Raw genomic sequence first — 8,281 nt, forward strand, 5'->3', positions numbered from 1 at the left:
TCAGGGGAAAATTTGGAGACCTTAATGATTAGAAAGTTAAACTTGATTCTTCACCATACCTGGCTAGTACAGATCCTTGCATCTGTGAGAAGTCCACTTTATGTCAGTGAGGCTCTGCACGGGCACAGGGATCCTGAAGCAGGATCAAAGCTTTGGTGTATTTTAGTAACTTCAATCAGAGATTTATCTGATAAAGAAGTGAAGTCTTGGAATATTTATCACTCTCTAGCATCATGTTTTAAAAACAAAAAATAAAATATTTTAATAGGTGTCTAATTTATGCAAAAAATTATAGCTATAATGCAAGAAAATTCTAATTTTCTTCATTTCTTTTTTTAATTGACGAATTAAAGCACACAGTGAATGAACTCTGATTTGCATAAAACCATGCATGTACATAGATCTTGGCATAAATTAGAGAACATGTTGTGTTTGAATTCTTTAGGTATATTCAATATCTCATTTTTTCTCCTGTTATTCTCAGTATGTTCCTGTTGAGTTCAGAGAACCATGGAAGAGCTCTCCTGTGGTTAATTTAACACCTATAAATTCCCAACTTGTCAAGTGAAGAATGTGTCCTGTAATCGATAGTGTGTTACCTTATAATTAGAAGTGTGTTACCTTATAATTAGACTCACCTGACTCAAATCTAATGGAGTTTATTTATTTTGTTTGAAATGACAAACTCATCTATGTTTAGTTTTAGTTATCAGCAACTAGAGCCGGTTTGAATTTTTTTAAATAAACTGTTTCTCATCAGAAAATCCCAATTTAATGAAACCATAAAACTTTGCAAGAAATGTTTCATTTTGTTGAAACTATAATTGGGAGGGTTTCTCAGGTCCAGGATGCACTTTTTGGGGGGATCAAAACAACAGCAAGTAAGCCCAGATTAGCCAATAGGCCAGTGCATAGGGCACTCACCTGGGAAGTGGGCAAGCCATATTCATCTTTCTGTTTTGAAGCAGGGATTTAAGCCTGAGTCTCTCACATCACACCGAGTCCTCCAGTCACTGGGTTATTTGCTAGTCTGGAGTGGGTCTCTCTTGTTTTTCACAATTTTTTATTTTTTTAAGTTCTCAGTTTCATCCTGATGTGCAGCAGGACATTTATTGAAATCTCAAAAATGTTTTCAGGAAGGGCAAAATGTTTCCCACCTAGCTCCGTGAGCAACTCCAAATACCCTGCAGTGAAAATACATATTTGAATGCATCTTCATTAAGCAACAACATCAATATACAACATTAAATTTGTTTCTGATCAACTTTTGAACAAAAGTGTTCTTGACAAAATCTAGGAAGTACATTTTACCTTCTGCTATGTCTTACTTACAATGCTTTTTTTTTTCATTTGTTTGCAGTGTTGTAGCAATGTTGTTCCCAGAATATTAGGGAGACAAGGTGGCTGAGGAAATATCTTTTACTGGAAAAATTTAGTGAAAGAGACAAGCCTTTAAGCTACACCGAGATCTTCTTCAGCTTTCCCAGAGCTGAAGAAAGCTCTGTTTAGCTTGAAAGCTGGCCCAGAAGTTGATCCAATAAAATATATTGCTTCATCCACCTTGTCTCTTTATTTTTTCATTTTTTATTTTTATTGAGAAAGACAATATACTTTATTATATTTGTGGAATACATGGGCTTTTTCCTGTTGTTAATTGAATCCCCATACATTCACATCTCTGACAACAGAATCTGCTTTCTGTTTGCAGGTTCAAGACTTCTAGGATTGCATAATCATTCCTCCCAAATCCACATACTATATGCTCAAGAAAACACTAGAAACTGGGCATCAGGCAATACACACTATCTCCAAGGCAGAACCATGGGCCAATGGACATGTCTAACCCACTCAGCTAGCTAGTGTGTAGGTTGAAATCAACAGCAAGCTCTACCCAGGAGCAAGGTTAAAGGCAGCAGCTCTAGGGATTTTTGCAATGAGGAGTTCTGTCCTGCTAAGCAGTAATTCTTTAACAGAGGATATACTGGAAAGACTGTCTGCTCCCACATTTTATTCCAATCAAGGCAGAAGTTAAATACTGTAGTGAACTGGCTTTATTTGTGGTGCTGCCCTCTGGTGAGTGGTTCACTGGGCTTGCTTACTGGGCAATAGGTCTTGTACTGTAGCCAAACTCTTTCATCACAATTGGTACAGAGGCTTGTGTTTTGGGAGCTAATGAACCATGGATCTAACTTTTTCCATTGTGTGTGATAATATTGTAGATGTATGCATTGTCTGTAAAGTTAAATTTGTTATAATGATGGGATCAATCCTGTCCCCACTGAAAACAATGGAAAAACCCTCTTTGATTTTCAATAGAAGCAGTGAGGCATGGACTGAGATTGGAAGGAAAGGTTGTGTTTGTTTTCTTTCTAACTTGTGAAATGTGTTGGGTCAGATACTATATTACAGCATATATCCAGCATCTGTTGCTTGGACCTTCCCCACCATCTAGTCAATCTAGTCTATCTAGCCTTTCTTTTACACAATGGAAAACACATTATTTCCTTAGTTACATATGAGTTAAAGACATTATTTAGGACACGCTATTCATATAAACACTTGAATGCACATATTGTGACCTGCATCCTTTCCTCAGGTTGCAAACGAGTTACATCTGATGATCCTGAATGGCAGAAAATGAATGCTTTTTGCTGTTTGAGAGGTCTGTGGAAGTAACCTGAAATCATTAAAATCTTCCACTGCAGTGAATGAGTCTGATATCAAGTCCTAAGGGAGTTCCAGGTAAATGAATTACCTTCATATGAAAGACATAATTCTCCTTAATACACTAGCAATTGAAAAAAAATGGTATTTCTTAAAGCCTTTTGAATGTAAAACATTCTATTTAGATTCTCGAGGCGTACTGTGAAATAAGGCCTGCTGGGATCAATAGCAGGGATTTGTTAGCAATGATGCCAATTTAAATGTTACTATAGCAATCACCATGGTGATGTATTTAATTGGTGCTGCACAGTCACTCACAAGCATGATAGCGTCTATTCTAACCATCGGCAACTTTACAATAGAGCATGCAGAATAATTTGTTTCATTTGTTGACACTGAAATAAAGTTCCATTCCAAATGAAAAGATAAAAATAATGGAATATAGATGCATAAGTATGGTCCATCATATCTCAACTGACTAAAAGTAATGCATGTGTCATAAACAGATAGTTAAGGGTTAATGTCACTTTTACCTGTAAAGGGTTAACAAGCTCAGTGACCCTGGCTGACACCTGACCAGAGAACCAATTAGGAGACAAGATACTTTCAAATCTTGGTGGAGGGAAGCCTTTGTTTGTGGGGTTTTTTTTTTTGTGTTTTTGTTCTCTCTTGGGGCTAAGAGAGGCCAGACATGCATCCAGGTTCCTCCAATCTGTTTGAAACAGTCTTCCATGTTCAAAATAGTAAGTATAAGCTAGAGAAGGCGGATTAGGCATTTGTTTGTTTTCTTTATTGCAAATGTGTATTTTGCTGGAGGAATTTTAACTCTGTTTGCTGTAACTTCTATACTTAGGCTGGGAGGGGAAATCCCTCTGGTCTAGGTGAAGCTGAAAGACCCTGTAACGTTTTTCCATCTTGAGTTTACAGAGATTTTTACTTTTTCTTTCTTTAATTAAAAGTTTTCTTTTTAAGAACCTGATTGATTTTTTTTATTCTTGTGTAAGACCAGGGACTGGTGAGGGAGAGAAGGGAGGGGAAGGTTAATTTCTCTCTGTGTTAGGATCAGTGTCTCTCTCTCAGGGAGAGTCTGGGAGGGGGAGAGCAGGGGGGGAAGGTGAATTTCCTCTCTGTTTTAAGATTCAAGGAGTTTGAATCACAGTGATCTCCCAGTGGAACCCAGGGAGGGGAGAATCTGGGAGGAAGAAAGGAGAGGGGAATGGTTTATTTCCCTTTGTTTTAAGACCCAAGGAGTTTGGGTCTTGAGTTCCCCAGGGAAGGTTTTGGGGGACAAGGAGTGTACCCTAACACTATATTTTGGGTTGATGGCAGCGTGGTAAGATCTAAGCTAGGAATTAAGCTCAGAAGGGAACAAGCAGGTCCCCACTTCTGGATGCTAAAGTTCAAAGTGTGAAAGGAGACCCTGACTTGTTTCATTTGTTGACACTGAAATAAAGTTCCATTCCAAATGAAAAGATAAAAATAATGGAATATAGATGCATAAGTATGGTCCATCTTATCTCAACTGACTAAAAGTAGTGCATGTTTATCTGCAATAGAAGCACTAGACATGTCTCTCCGAAGTCTTTACATAAAAATGATACACTTTTTTTTTGTAAAGGTTCAAAGAACCTACAAAGCTGGAACACATATTTTTACAGGATACACTGCAGTGTGGGCCTTATTTTGTAGCCCTTACTCATGTGAGTAGTCCCTGGCTTTGACTTCAGTGAAACTACTAATATGAATAAAGGCTGCAGAATTAGATCTGAGATCAGTATGACTTTTAAATAGCAAGATATTTGTAGATTTTATGTGGAATGTGTGTCCTATCTTTTTTTTCCCCTCCAAAATATAAAGGATGGGGAAAATACTAAAAAGAACAAAAAGGGAAAAAAATTAATCAACTAAAGTGTGTGCACTAAGAATCCTAGCCGACATGAGCCAAATCTAATGGCATTAGCAGAATTCTTTGGGGGCTTTAGGGAGACACAAAAGTAGAATTTAAATAGATTTAATGGTGGTTATCATAGACCGTGAGTATTAATGAGCTAGTGTTATACCCAGTGGGCTTAGTGGAAATATTGCAATTTACTTCAGTGGAAAGAGGATTAATGAACAAATGATTCCAAATAATTAAGGGCCAGATTTTCAAGTGCTCAGCACCTACAGTTGAGACCAGCTTTTCAGAAGAGCTCTGATCTATTTAGGTACCTCAACAAGGGCCAGATTTTTAAGAACAATCAGCATCAGTAGCACCCTTTGTGACAAGACCTGGTCAGTAATTTACTGACAAAACAGTTTTTCTTCAGAAAATGCCAGTTCATCAAAAAACAAAAAATGTTTTAAGAGTGTGAGACCTACCTTGATAGCTAAGTACTTCCTTGGGAGATGCAGGGACTGGGACTTGGGCTATGGAGCCAATCCTTCTCTGTGGTCCAGGGGCTATTTAGTTAGTTATATAAAGTGGAAGAGCTCCAACAGAAAAGACTGAGAGTCCTGACCCTGATAGTCTGCTGGTTAGGACACTCAGCTGGGATATGATAGATCCTGGTTCAAGCTCCTGCCGCAGAGCAGGGATATGACACTGGGTCTAACACGTGCTATGTTGTTCTGAGGTAAGCGGAATATCTCACTCTTTAATAGTGACACTTTGGGCCAGATTTTCAAAGGAGTTCAGCACTCAGTGTGCTGCTGAACTGTTTTAAATAAACGTCCCCTTACTTTGGTACTTAAATGGGAGAGGAGAAACTCTTTTCTGAAAAATCTGTCCTCTATTGTGAATGCAGCACTGTGTTGAAATATTAAAGTCTATTGAATTCATGTCTATAGCCACATCTATAGGCAAATAAATCTATGATGAATGGGGGTTATTAAAATAAATATTTATCTTATTACTGAAATTAGAGTTAGCATTATATTTAAAAATACCACAAGTCCTCAAGACAACTCTAGGTGGAGATACTGGGTTATGTTCAGTCATAGAATATGCTGACTTCTTTTTGCTTATCCAAGGTTTCAGACCCTTGCTGGTAGAAAGTCCACCTGAAGGGAACTTGCATCAGTTCAATCCCTGCTCCACTGAGCCACTATAGCCCCATATGTGAGTAGAGATGGCAGGAGGATATGCTGATTCATATCTGAATAGTTCCCATGGGCAAGGGCTTGCTGTCCACTGGCATAATCCCTAGAAGAGTGTGGCAGTGAAAACACCATCTTCCCTTCCCAACAGTGAATTCCTTCTGAGGAGTGGGAGGACACAGTTTTACCCTACCGTGAGAGTGTTAGTGAATGAAACCCACAATAGTTACTGACACAGACTTTACAGAGATCTGCTGTGTGAGAGATGGGGTTACATTAAGTTAAAAAGAATAATTTAAAGTAACTGTTCTTCGAGTGCTTGCTCATATCCATTCCAGTTAGGTGTGCGCGCCGCGCGTGCACGTCTGCCAGAAACTTTTTACCCTAACAACTCCAGTGGGCCGGCAGGTCGCCCCCTAGAGTGGCGCCACTATGGCACTAGATATATACCCCTGCCGGCCCGCCCGCTCCTTAGTTCCTTCTTACCGCCGTGTCGGTTGCTGGAACTGTGGAGTGCGGTTCGCTGACCTCCACGTCCCTAGCTCTCCTCGTCGTTTAGCTTCTAAAACCTTTTTTCTCAGTTAGTATAGTTACCTTTTCAGTATAGTTGTAGTTAGTTAAGTTTTTGTAAATAGTTATTGAACATTGCCTGTGGGTGGGCTGTTGCCCTCCCCGGCACCCGGCACCGGGCCCATGCCTGGCTCGCCGGGGTTTAAACAGTGCTCGACTTGCAAGAAGCCGATGCCTACAAGCGACCCCCACGACGCGTGCCTGAAGTGCCTGGGGGAGTCGCACATTAGTGACAAGTGCCGCATTTGTAAGGCCTTTAAGCCGCGCACAAAAAAGGAAAGATACCAACGTCTCCGCGCCCTTCTCATGGAAGCGGCTCTCTCTCCGGCACCGGCAGCGCAGTCCACCGCTTCGGCTCCGGCACCGGACCGCGCCGGCAAGACTCCCTGGCACTGACCATCTCCGGCACCGGGAACAGACCTACGTCCCTCGACGTCTGTCTCCACACCCAGGCAGACCCGAGTGGACCGCCCGGCTCCTACCTTAGCCGTGGCACCGCCTGCAGGACTGTCGACTCCGGGCCCGGAGGGTCCGTCGAGTCCAGCTCCTCCTAGCTCCCCAATACGATCAGGGGTCGAGCTAAGGGTCCCGTCAACGCCGGAGACTTTCGCCTCGGCTCGGGACTTGATTGCTCTCACGGAGCCAACTCAACCACCCACGGGACGCATAGTATCCACAGGCAAGCCGATGCTTCGTCCATCCTCTCCCGCGTCCCAACGCCGATCACCCTGATGGCGTGACCGCTCACGCTCGGGGCACCGCTCGGAGTCCCGACACCGATCGCCTAGACGGTGCCAGTCGTACTCGCGGCACCGATCACCATCTGGCCGGTCCCGATCGGCTTCATCTCACCATCGGCACCGAGCCTCCAGGAGTCGTTCGCCTTGGCGTTCGGCACCGCGGTCGACCTCCCGGCACCGAACCGGTGGCAGGTCCCGCACCCGGTCGACCTCCCGGCACCGCGCTGGTAGTAGGTCCCGGTCTCCATTGCCGTCTCGGCACCGGGCCTCCAGAAGGTCGCGATCTCGCTCCAGACATCGTCATCGCTCCCGCTCCAGGTCGAGATCTCGGCGCAGGTCATCACGCCGCTCTCGCTCTCGGTCCCGGTATGAGTCACGGCACCGACCCCCGGCACCGAGGGCAACGTCAGTCGCGGCACCGGCGGCGCTGTACCATTCCAGCTCAGCGCCTCCCTGGCCTGCTACGGAGCCCTCCGTCTCCTCCCTCGATGATAGTGCACTCAACAGGCACGAAAACCGCTTCCCGGAGCAAGATAGAGGACATCCGCAGTGGGGATTCTGGACCCCGTGGGCATACGCCCAGACGCAAGGTCCTCATCAGATCACCCCCCGTCCATTGGCGGAGCGTAGACCACCAGAGGCTACGGTGTCCAGGCCACCCCTCTCTCCACAAACGGAGGACACTTCCCGGGACCCGGAGCTCCCTCAGGATACCGAGGTGCAGCCCCTTGTGCAACCCCCCGTGGATACTCTGTTGCCCGGAGTCTCCTCATCTTCATCCCCGGATGAGGCGGTGGCCGGTACCTCTTCCTCCAGCCCCCCGCCATTGGATTTAAGGGCACATCAGGATCTCCTCCGCCGAGTGGCTCAAAATCTAAACCTCCAGGCGGAGGAGGTAGAGGAAGTGGAGGACCCAGTGGTGAGCATCCTGGCAGCCGATGCACCAACCAGGGTTGCCTTGCCCTTCATAAAGACCATACAAAATAATGCCAATACCATCTGGCAGTCACCGGCCTCCATTCCCCCGACCTCTCGGGGGGTGGAGCGGAAATACATGGCTCCATCTAAAGGCTATGAATATTTGTACGTTCACCCGACTCCCTGCTCTCTAGTGGTCCAGTCGGTGAACGACAGGGAGCGCCACGGACAGGAGGCCCCGGCGCCTAAGTCAAGGGAGGCCAGGCGCATGGACCTTTTGGGCCGCAAGGTCTATTCGGCAGGGGCTCTAC

This window comes from Gopherus flavomarginatus, chromosome 2, assembly GCF_025201925.1.
Source record: "Gopherus flavomarginatus isolate rGopFla2 chromosome 2, rGopFla2.mat.asm, whole genome shotgun sequence".
NCBI lineage: Eukaryota > Metazoa > Chordata > Testudines > Testudinidae > Gopherus > Gopherus flavomarginatus.